The sequence below is a fragment of the Tachypleus tridentatus genome, chromosome 3 (assembly GCF_004210375.1).
Source record: "Tachypleus tridentatus isolate NWPU-2018 chromosome 3, ASM421037v1, whole genome shotgun sequence".
Classification (NCBI taxonomy): Eukaryota; Metazoa; Arthropoda; class Merostomata; order Xiphosura; family Limulidae; genus Tachypleus; species Tachypleus tridentatus.
In genome coordinates, this window is record NC_134827.1 from 103,357,400 (window position 1) to 103,369,808 (window position 12,409).

Genomic DNA, 12,409 nt, shown 5'->3' on the forward strand with positions numbered 1-12,409 from the left:
CATGACATCCTGCATTTTGTGGCATCTTTTTAGGGTATGAAGGAGATGAAAAAAGTGAAATAATTGAGACAACAATGGTATTTTGAAGATATAATTGAATAACAGAGAAGGACAGAATCAGAAACAAGAATGCGTATAAAAAATTAATACAGAATTATTTTATACTAAAATAATAGTCAAATATAACATTGCAAAAACTTAAAGCATTAATTTGGATATAGTAACCTGGAAAGTTAACATAAAAGAAATAGTTGGGTTGTCTTGTTTAACTGGATCAGGTAAATCATCATCCAAATCTTCAGAATTTGATGAACCTTGGTATTCCATTTTATCTAAATATGGCTGTTTTGAATTAGTTTCACTGCTGTACTTCTCTTCTAGGTCTTCTTGTTCAAGTCTTTTTGTAGAGTCATGTGATGTGTGCCTCGTTATATCCTCTACTGATTTTGATTCATAATCATCTCTTTTCAAAAATGCTGTTGGAATTTAGAATGACTTCGCACATCCTTCATCTTGGGTCTTCCTTTGTTTTCTTCCTTCTGACCCACTTAATTTTCTCTGTTGTGCTCGTTTTATTTTATTGAGTATCTGTAAGAAAAATAGAAATATAAAATTAATAACTGGTCATGTTGGAACTTAATTATTGTTTATATTATAAATATTCGAAATGGTATAATTTAAAGATTTTCGCATACATTAACCTATAAATAGACGAACATTACATTTCAGAATGGAACCAGAAATGACCAGTGACATTTTATCCTTTTGAGATATGACTGTAGACCTCTTACAGTAACATTATGGGCGGAACACTCCCCTACCGTGCCTGGATATTTGAATTATGGAACCACCGAACGCCACGCCAGATTCCAAATCAGTCGTTGGTTCGGTTCGATCGCTTCCTCTGTGTTGGTATTTGGGTAGTGATGTTTAAATACCCAGAAGGTCAGGTGCATTAGACCTCTTCCTCCATCCCGAACGTTGATGGCGTCTATAGTTAGGTGTTGGTTAATTAGTATAACTTTGGGCCAGAGTATGACACCGTACTCAAGCCCGTTTCTCTCGACAAGAATTTTTTCCTTTTTTTATTTTATATATATTTATTATTTTTGTTTCTTTCTTTCTTCCATAGATAAAATACTACTACTACTACTAGTAGTAAGAATAATAAAATAAAAATAGGGTACAATAATATAAAAGTAGGTTTAAGTAAGTGTCTAGCTTGTTTGATATTTCTTAAATATATATTTATAGAAGAGAGGTACTTGGGACTATGTTCATCATGTACGTAGTATCTGTCCAGATCACATAATAAATCACTTTTATGCCAATTCTTATTAAAATAGTTTAGTGCATTATACAAGAGTCTTACTGATATTGTTTCTATGTTTACATACTTGTGTATGAATGTAGATGAAGTGGACGTGGTACTTTATAGCCCGAAGTTAAAACTGAATTTTGTATTTTTTTGTAGTTTCTGTAATTGTTTTTGTTATGTTTATCCAGGCAGGAGATGCATATTCTATTATAGGTCTAATGTATGTTTTGTAGATTTTTGTTATATTATCAGGTGATGTTCCTTGATTTTTACCTGAAAGACTTCTTGCATAATTTGCTCTTTTCCAGATTCGTATCAGGATATTCTTTGTATGCTGTATCCACGTTAATTTTGTATCATAAGTTAAACCAAGAAATTTAGCAGAAGTAGCAGTCAGTAAAAGTGGTCCATTCATGTACAACTTTGGTGGATCTTTTTTCAGTTTATTTAGTCTTAATAATATTACTTGGGTTTTCAGAATAGTGACTTTTATTCTATATTTCTGGCAGTAGTTTTCTATATTATTCAGGACTGGTTGGAGGTTTGTTGCTGCTATTGAAGTTGTGGAGGCACTTTTCCAGACCGATACACCGTCAGCTAATTGTGATGCAAAACCTGAATTTAGGTCCGACAGAGGCATATTACTCACATTATGATAAATAATATAAGGCTAACTACCCCTCCCTGTGGGACTCCTGCCTCGGGGGAAAAAGGACCCTGAGTGGGCCACATTCACATCTACTTTACACGTTCTATTGTTCAGAAAGTTAGATAGTCAGCGAATAATTCCCTGTGGTAAATCCCTTTCCGTTAACCTGTGACGTAATCCGTTATGCCACACCGTGTCAAATGCTTTCTCTGTGTCAAGAAAGCAAGCTACAGTGCATTCGTTTTTGTTAAAGCTGTCTGTAATTGTTTCTGTTAATCTGATTAGGTGGTCTGTAGTTTGTCTGTATTTTCTAAATCCGTTTTGAATTTCGGGTAATTTTGAATTCACTTCTAAGTATATAGATAGTCGGTTACTAATAATTATTCTTTCTAATATTTTGCCGATACAACTGGTTAGGCTAATTGGGCGGTAGTTTGGTTTATTCGCTGACTTTCCTTCTTGCTGGAACATTGATATTACTGCTTCCTTCAAAGAAACAGGGATATATCCAGCTGATAATGAGAGGTTGATAGGTTTATAATGATAAATAAGGCTGTTTGGTGTTTATATAATCTGAGTGCTGTATTTTAGGAGGATAGCTTAGATACCATCTTCTCCAGGAGCTTTGTTTTTTGTGTTTTTGATAGCAGTTTCTACTTCCGTCACTGTGATATCTTTTATGGGTTGATGAGTTCTCCAGTCTGTTGTTTTCTCTGGTTGTATTAATGTGTTTACTGGGAATATATGTGTGTATACGCTTTTGTTGAGATCAGTGAAGTTATTGACAGTTTCACAGAAGTATCTGTTCATGTCTGGTTCATGATGTGGTTTCTAAAGATCTCAGCTTTTTCTATGTTAGTGTAAGCTGTTTTTCCATCTAGTTCTAGTGGTGGGTATTCTGTGTTTGTTGTTCCTGTATTCATATATCTTTTTAAGTGTGTCGAGAATTGTTTTGGATCTGTTTTGTGATTTAGTTCTGAACAGAAGGTGCCCCAGTTATCTTGTTTCTGTTGTCGAATTAGATGTCTTATTTCTTAGTGTTTGTGTTTTTAGTGTTGGGTTGCGATGTCGTATGTACTGTCTGCGTAGTTTTCTTCTGTTTTTTATCAAGTGTATTATTCCTTGATGTGGTTGCCATGATTATATTGTTGTGAAGTGTTTTTGTTTCGGTATTGAGCTGTTGGCTGCATGTTTTAGACACTCAGAGATGATATGACAGTACACATCTATATCTGATGCGTCCGCGGCAATATGTAGTACTTCTGTTGGTAAGGATTGATTTAAGACAGTTTGAAAAAATGGCCAATTAGCTTTTTTATAATTCAGTTTACCTTGGGAGGTGAGATTGAAGATACACCAAACTGGGAGGTGGTCACTGTCTAAATCGTGAGCAACATGAAAGTTTACAAATTTACGACTCATATTATACGAACACAGGCATAAGTCCAGTATTTCACTGGTGCCATGTGCGTACGATATATGTGTCGGTGTTGCATCATTTAATAATATCATATTAGTTTCAGCTAGAAATTTATGAAGTATTTTGCCATTTGGGTTTGTACATCTACAGTTGAATACTTTATGTTTACTATTTAAATATCCTGTAATAACTATATTGGGATTGTGGTTATATATGGAATGCAAAGATTTGTATCTAATACAGTGCTGGGCGAGCACTTACTGCCCGCCACAGTGACGTCAGTATTATTTAGCGTTTTTATGATTACTGATTCGTTAGGGGAAAGTAGGTTAATTTCTTGAACTATAAGTTCAGTTCTGTACGATAATAAAATTCCTCAGTTGGGATCTCTTTTATTCTTTCTGTCGTGTCTGATGATGGAGTATCCTTTTATTTTGAATCTATGGTAGGTATAGAGGGCAGTTTCACTAATTACAAAGACATCTGGTTTTGTGGAGTTCGTTATATCTTCAATCTCATGTTTCTTGGAGGCAATATCACCCTGGATATTGATGTGCAGTACTGTGAATTTATCCATGTTTAACAGAGTTAATGATTTATGTTAACATTTGCGGTAGGAAGTTTTGGATGTTTTTAATAATGATGTTAATAATTTTGTCTGTGAGATTGTTGGCATTATCTGGATTTGTATATTCTGCCATAATTTCAGAGAAGGTAGAAGTAATGGCATTTGTTAATGTGTTTTCAATATTCGTTGGTTTTGTGCGTCTTGAGTTGGTTTGGGTGAATCTTCATTACTTGGTGATGGCTTTTCCTGCCTGTGTGATGATATTTTGACCACTGCAGCGTAAGAGTTTGTTCGTGTTTGGATTTTTAATTTCATACAAGTGTGTTTTAATAGATTTGTATTTTTGGCATCCTTTATAGTTAGCCGTATGTTCCTCCCCACGATTGCAGCATTTGGGTTTGGGGTTTTGTTTGGTGCATTGTGAAATGTGGTGATTTTCCCCACAGCCCACACAACGCGCAGTTGCTTGACATGCTGCTGATACATGTCCAAACCTTTGTGGTGTTTTAGTTTGTTCTACCGTATACCTTTAGTACCACATAGTGATACCATTATTGATGAACTGGGTTATGTCTTGGCTATTGTCCGTTACTACTTTTATTAAATTAGTGGTTTTTTTGTAATGTTGGAAATCATTTTTTCTACGGAGATGTGTTTTATGTTTTGTGCACTTAACGCATCCTTAATGTCGTCCATGTCTATTGAATAGTGCACCCCGCAGATCACGAATGATTTGGGTGTTGGTCTGGAACCAGGCAAGTGTATTGTTATATGTCCCGTTTTAAAAACGTCAGAAGGGCATGCTTTCAATAATCTGTTCAAGTCAGTGGGTTCCTGTCCTTGAACAAGGACACCGCCGCTAGGTAGACACTTAACATTCACAATTGTAGCCGTGGGTTTGCACCTGTATATTTCCTTAGCCAGTTGTGGCTGGTTAAAACTACCAGGCACCCCTTGTATAATAATGGCGTTCTTTGGTAAAGTAGGTGCGGGTTTTGTACGTGTGTCTGTCTGGATTAGTAGGCGTTTGTTTCAGTTGTTTTTTCTTACTACGAGTCTTCACTAGCGCGTGAAGCCTTCGTCGTCAGAAATAACTTTGTCTCGTTCAGAATTTGTGTTTAGTTCAATATCCAGGGTGGGGTTTGAAGTATTTAAGCTAGTAGCTGTAGGATTGTCTTTATTTGTTAATGTAAGCTTAACTACACTGTCGACAGAAGTGGAAGTTGTATTGGCTTTAGTGAGTTTTCTTTTTTTTAGAACATTAGAATCTTTTACGAGAGTGAGTTTAGCTGCTAGTTCTTCCTTTGGAACAAATAACAGTGTTTTTAATTTAACGTTATCGTCTAGAATATGGCCACCAACACTAGACTTACTTGTGGTCCCTGTCAAACACGGACTTTGTTCCCCCTCATGTCGACACCATTACATTAGACACGGTGTCTGATCGCTTCGACTAGCCAGCCGGCATGACACACAGCTGCTTCGACAAAGTGAAGCTTGTAGGTACGCGTAACTTAGTTGCACTGGTATTGTATCTGTGCTGCTGTCCAGTAGGTTTTGTTCTTCTGAACTGCCTGCGTGTATGTCAGGGAAAGTTGTAGCAACTCGAAAATCTTGTAAAAGGTAAGAAGTCGGAGAGCAGGTAGAGCCCGCGAGGCTTAAGAGGTACAACCTTTCTCTCCAAGCGCAGAATTTTCTCATCCTTCTTTTGCAAATCGTTCCAATGGTATCTGGGTATTTTGCCCTGGAGGGTCAGGTTCACTTTGACCTCTTCCTCCTTCCTGAACTTATTTTCCCTAACTGTTTGTATGTTAGGTCCTTTTCAGGGCAATGTCCATTTATAGTCTATTATTCACAGTAGTCAAGCTAGCTGGTGGCAATTTATTTATTTTATCTGATTATTATTTTAAAATACATAAATATGTAAACTATAAATATAAGATTTAAAGTTTATATTCATACATATTTTACTTTATTTTTCTTTATGTTTAAAATATATGTTAATTGGGGAGAGGTATTTAGGATTTTCTTCATCATGTATGAGGTACCTATCTAGTTCGCATAATAAATCATTTTTCATCCAATTTTTTGTTAAAATATCTAATTGTAATATTTAGGAGTCTATCTGATATGGTTGGTATGTTCGAGTAATTGTGAATGAATTTAGATGATGTTGATCTCGGTACTCTGTATGCTGTTGTGAGAAGTGTATTTTGTATTGTTTGTAGTTTAGTTTTGATTGTTTTGTTACTTACAGTTACCCATGCTGGAGCTGCATAGTCTATTACTGGTCTAATATATGTTTTGTATATTTTCAAAATGTTATCTGTAGATGCTCCACTGTGTTTACCAGTTAGACTCCTAACATAGTTGGTTCTTCGCCAAATTTTATTTTTAATTTCGTTGACATGATTGATCCAAGTTAATTTTGAATCATAAGTCAGACCTAAAAAATTTTGCTGATTGGGCAATCTGGAGTAGAGTGCCATTCATATATATTTCTAGCTGTTGTTTTCTGTGTTTTGTCGATTTCGTAAAGAGTACCAGCTGAGTTTTTGCTGTGTTTATTTTAATTCTATATTTTTCACAGTATTCACTTATTCTATTTAATTGTGGTTGTATGTTAGTGGCTGCTATCGTGGGTGTTGCAGCACTTTTCCAGATTGCCACATCATCTGCGAACTATGATGAGAATCCATGATTTGGATCCTTCAATGGCATATTGTTTACATACATGATGAAGAGTATAGGGCTAACCACCCCTCCCTGAGGGACACCAGCTAGTGGAGTAAAGTATTCGGAAAAAGTTCCTTCTACGTTTACTCTACATTTTCTGTTTTCCAGAAAGTTAGATAACCAGCGAATAATTCCTCGCGGTAGTTCCATTTCATTCATTCGGAACCTTAGACCATCGTGCCAAACGGTGTCGAATGCTTTCTCAATATCGAGGAAGCAAGCGACTGTACATTCTTTTTTGTTGAAACTATCTATTATGGTTTCGGTTAATCTTATTAAATGATCTGTCGTTTGTCTAAATTTTCTGAATCCATTCTGTTCTTCTGGTAATTTTGATGTTATCTCCAAGAATGTGGAGAGTCTATTACTTATTATTCTTTCGAGAATTTTGCCAACACAGCTGGTCAGACTGATTGGTCGGTAGCTATTTGGTTTATTCGCTGGTTTTCCTTCCTTATGGAACATTAATATATTTGCTAGCTTCCAAGAAACTGGAATATATCCTGAGGATAGCGATAAGTTAAATAGTGAATTTAGGTGGTCAAACAATTTCGGAGTGCCGTTTTTTAGGAGAATAGCTTGTATTTCATCTTCTCCTGGCGCTTTGTTTTTGGTGTTTTTGATTGCTTCTAGTATTTCATGTAGGGATATTTCCTTTGTTAGTAATGTGCTTTCATAATCAGTGTTAGAACTTGTATTTGTATCAGTTATGTTTACTGGAAATATTGGTTCATATTGATGTTTATTGTTTACTATGTGATTAGTGACTTTATTGTAGAAGTTTGTATTCATATCTGGATCTGTGTGAGTTTTAAATGTATTTTGGAGTTGATCCTTGAAAGCTTCGGCTATTTCTTTATTTGTGTGTGCTGTAGTATTATTATGTTCAAGTGGAGGATATTTCTTTGTGTTTGTGTTTTCATTTGTGAATCTTTTAAGATGTGACCAGAATTTTTTCGGGTCAGTTATCTCATTTAGTTTATTACAGTAATTGTCCCACTTATCTTGTTTTTGTTGTTTTATTTGAGTTCTAATGTGATTTCTAATGTTGTTTATTTGTGTTTTCGTATCTCTGTTTCTTGTAATCATGTACTGTCTTCTCAGTTGTCTGCGCTTTTTTATTAGGTTGATTATTTCTGTGGTGGGTTTCCATGTGTTGATTGTTGTTTTATGGTGTTGTTTTGGTATTGTTAACTTCGCTGCTTTCTGAAGGCAATCCGTGATTGTTTGACTATAGTTGTCCATTTCGACATGCGTTTTAACTTCTTTAATAATTTTATTAGGTAACAGATTATCTAATTCTTGTTCATAGCATTGCCAATTTGCTTTACTGTAATTAAATTTTTCTTTCCTATATGTTATATTTTTATAGGGGGTGAGATCGAAGACGCAAAAAATTGGGAGATGATCACTATCTACATCTTTTCCCACTTGAAATTTTACTAATTTCTGGCTTAAATTATATGTACACATACACAGATCTAGTATGTCACTAGAGTTAGTGGAATAGCATGTATGTGTTGGGGTGGTATCATTCAATAAAGCTATGTTATTATCATCAATAAATTGTATTAATTTTCTACCATTTGAATTAGAACTTCGGCATCCAAAGGAAACATTTTTACTGTTTAAGTCTCCCATGACTATAGTGTTTTGATTGTGGGAAAAGATGTTATTTAGTAAAGTTTTATCTAATTGTTTATTGGGTGAGCAGTAAATTCCTGCTACGGTTATTTTAGTTTTATTCGATTGGAGGATATCTACAGTAACATGTTCATTGATACTGTTTAATTCGATTTCTTCTACAGATAAGTCTACTTTATGAAGCAGCATTATGCCTTTGTTTTCATCATTTTTATTTTTTCTGTCTTTTCTAATAGTTGAGTAATATGGTATTTCAAATCTATTATTATTATATGTTAGAGTTTCACTTATTATTATAATCTGGGGGTTTAATTCTATTAGATCTTCGATCTCATGTTTCTTGGAAGCTATTGCACCTTGGATGTTGATATACATTACTGTGAACATTGTGCTGTGAGCATGTAACCTGTTAGTGTAGTTATAATGTAGGGTATATGAGGTGTGACGTGTTTTATGGTAATAGTGATCAGTAGTTCTAGACAGTTAGTTGTCTGGTTTGGTTTAGTATATTCTGTTATAAAATCAGTTATTACATTTTTGAAAACTGTTGAAAACAGGCTTGCTTTGTCTGTTGTGTTGATATTCGTTTCTTGTATGGTGATGTAGTTTTCTTTTGGTTTTTGTGTTAATGTGTTCTTATTCTGTGTATTAGTCTTCTGTACTTGTTTATGTGGTTCTTTTCCTTTTAACATTTCTGTATATGTGGTTTTTGTTGTTTTATTGTGTTCTGTTGATGTGCTTGTTTCGGGTACGCTGCTTGTTTTCGATTGATTCTGTTCTGTTGGTGTTCTGATCTGAAAAATGCGTTGCTTTATTTGTTTATATTTTTCGCAGCCTTTGTAATTTGCTGTGTGGGTTTGACCACAGTTACAACATTTAGGCGTTTCTTTTTTACATTGATTGATATGGTGTTCCCCGCCACATCCGCAGCACCTCGGTGTTGCTAAGCAGGCTGCTGAAACATGTCCATATCGTTGGCAGTTGTAACACTGTGTTACAACAATTGCCGGAGTTTTCAATTGTTCAACTTGGTATTTTTGATACCAGAGCAATATTCCATTGTTTATTAGATTTTGAATGTTGTAGCTGTCATCAATGTCTATTCTAATGAGGTTAGTAGGTGTTTGTGTTTTTTTAGAAATAATTCTTTCTGTCTTGGTGTGTGGTATGTTTTGTTCGTCAAGTGCCTGTTTAACTAGGTCCAGGTCAATCGTCTGATGAACCCCTCTTACCACTATTGCTTTTGGTTGCGGCTTACTTCCCGGAAGGTGGATTTTGATATTTCCAGGTTTGAAGGCATCTGTTGGCTATTCTTTAAGTAGTCGGTTAAGATCGACTACATCTTGCCCTTGCACCAGTACTCCGCCTCTAGGCAAACGCTTAATGTTTATGTTAACATTTGGTTTGCATCTCTTTACTTCTGTGGCAAGCAGGGGTTGGTTATATTGACCCGGAATGCCTTCTATTATAACTGCGTATTGTGGTGGTCTTGTTTTGTCACTGTATTATTGTTGGTTGTTAGTTTGTTTGTTTTATATTTCTTTTTGATATGACAGTGATAAAGTCTTGGTCTTCCAATTCTTGATCACTGTCATTTTTTTCTTCATTATTATGTTTATCAACATCCTTAGTGTTACTGTTTTTCACCGTTACCTTATTGGGACTTAACCCTACTTTAATTGCAGGGGTAGCTACCTCTACCTCAGTATTAGTAGCCGTCACTGCTTCTTCACATTCTGAGTTTTCCGAAGAATTAATTTCTTTAATTAATTTACGCTTAGCTTTACTTTTTTTTTAATGACATTTTTTGTTTTTTTAACGGTACTTAATTCCCTTTTTTGTCAAAGTACAAAGAGTTAGCAATGGGGAATTATTAATATCGTTGCCACCAGTTACGCTTGACTTACCTGCATTAGTCTTTTGTTGAGCCGTAACGGCTTTTCCCGCCATTTCATTTGCCGGTCTTATTGGACCCGTAGTTGTTATCTTTGCGGTTTCCCGCTCTTCTGTTCCCGAATTCAACAGTCCTCTGTGATTTCTTCAAGTAATGTGCTGTCCTGATAAGATATATAATAAATTTAAATGCTTTTTATATTTTCAATTCAAATTCTTTTAAGCCTAAATCGCTTAGAACAAGAGCCAGACAAAGAACGTCCTATTCCCTCATCGTTCAAGCTGAGGTCATGGTAGCATTCCGAAAACTGGATCAAGTAACAGATAATTTACCGGTCTTGTTTGGTGAAGTATCCGTGCATTCTGATTACTAATTTACAGCATATAATGTTACACAACAACGTTGGTTATTCGCTATGAAGTGACTGCATTTTGACGTTTTACACACAATTACGGCAGGTGTTTAGGTATAAGATTAATATTTCTTGCGAAACACTAGTCCTTTGGGGTGCTCGAAGACTAAACAGTCGTCCTTCAACCTTTCTTGCGAAACACTAGTCCTTTGGGGTGCTCGAAGACGAAACAGTCCTCCTTCAACCTTGCACATGGTACGAATTAGGAAAATAATTAAGTGAATGGATTATAAGGATAAAAAAGGTTGATGGATGTAATTTTATTCGTGTAAATGCTTGTCTGGTTAGCGTGGCAGACAACAAAACGAAGGCCAAGCAAAACCCCCCTCTATAAAGAGACGAGAAGCAGGCCGGGTGAAACATGAACAATACACAAACGGGCCAATTCAAGGCTGGGCATGGATCGATGGATCAAAGTGCCCAAGCAGGGATCTATAGATTCAATTCCTAAGAATTAGGTGGGGGGGGGATGGGAGTACCCCGAGAAAACCCACTTTCACGACCTGGGCGCCGAATGATCTACCCAGATCGTGCCCGAGAATAACTGTGAGGAAAGAAAGTCTGGGTTAATAACCATGGGGAAAACAAAACCCAATGAGTGGCAAAGCTTGGTTTAAGGTGACACTGTCGGGTTAGCACGTTCTGTGATAAGTATGCGCCTTATATTTGCTCGAGCCATATCTATACGTTGATGTGCTAGTAACCTCCTCTCAGGTGAAATTTCAGGTGGTGTTTCTAGGCTTGGCTGTTCTACACTGGTCTGGTCTTCCCTTAATTTGAGATTGTGACGACTTGGTGTTTGTGGACTTGGATTCGGTTTGAACCGAGGCATCTACAGTTGTCGGTCGCGTGGTTTGTATCTGGGTCGAGGTGGTGGAACTTGGAATGTGGTGTGGTTGGAATGTTATTAGTCTTGTCAGGCTCAGAGTGGTTTGATTCAGATCGGTTGGCAGGTGTATAAGTTGATGTTATGGGTTGCGAAACATATTCAGCTTGTTTGGGTGATCTCGGATTAGTTGGGCGACGTCGGGGGCGTTCCGCACTAAAATGAAAAATATGGTAGTAACAACCATTATGTAGAATTGTATCGGCATCATGGTTGGTGGTGGTTACTATTTTCATGAAGCTAGTAGGTTGTCTGGTAGATTTTGAGAATATACGATGCACGGCGTGTATTTCAGACTTTGGCTTTCGATGGCGTTTTTGATCTCGGACGGATGTATCGAAGGGTGTATACCTCTCAAGAAAACAGTGAAAAGGCTCGTTGGGCTGTTTGTCGAAGAGCATCTGATGTTAGTGTTCCACGGTTCACAGAAGTGTGAAAGGTAGGGCTTGCGCATAATCGGTAAAGTCATAATCGATTAATAATCGGAAAAAATTTTCATAATCGATTAATCGTTACCTCTCAATATTATTTATAAACGGCCGCTACGATTCTTGTAATGGATCACGTTTTGCATCATAACTCTGGAAAGATATGCCCCACAGAAAAGTATAATGTATCAAAGTAAAGCTCAGGATGTCGACAATCTAAAAAGTCATTAACAATCAGTGCAGTTACAGTATATCTTGGTGTAATTTTTCTGGGTTACTTTTTTCTGACTTTCACTGCATCAGCTGTTATTGTGGACATAACAATGGCTCATGACTATTTTTAAGTCAAAAATGGGCACGTGTTATAAATATTTCAAAGCTACAACATAAGAATTTTATTAAAATTTACTGTATATCACCAACCAAAAATTACAAAGATGCAAAAAAATACCCA

At 36.1% G+C, this 12,409-nt stretch overlaps 1 protein-coding gene across 1 annotated transcript in view; it reads left to right on the forward strand.

Annotated features, from left to right (window-relative positions):
* The window catches only part of LOC143245939 (uncharacterized), a 34,899-nt gene extending 33,728 nt beyond the window's left edge, over positions 1–1,171 (forward strand). Inside the window, exon 8 of the mRNA XM_076492190.1 lies at positions 730–1,171. The gene's annotated coding sequence lies outside the window, so the exon portion shown is untranslated. The remainder of the gene's footprint in view (positions 1–729) is intronic.
* Positions 1,172–12,409: the final 11,238 nt, after the last annotated feature.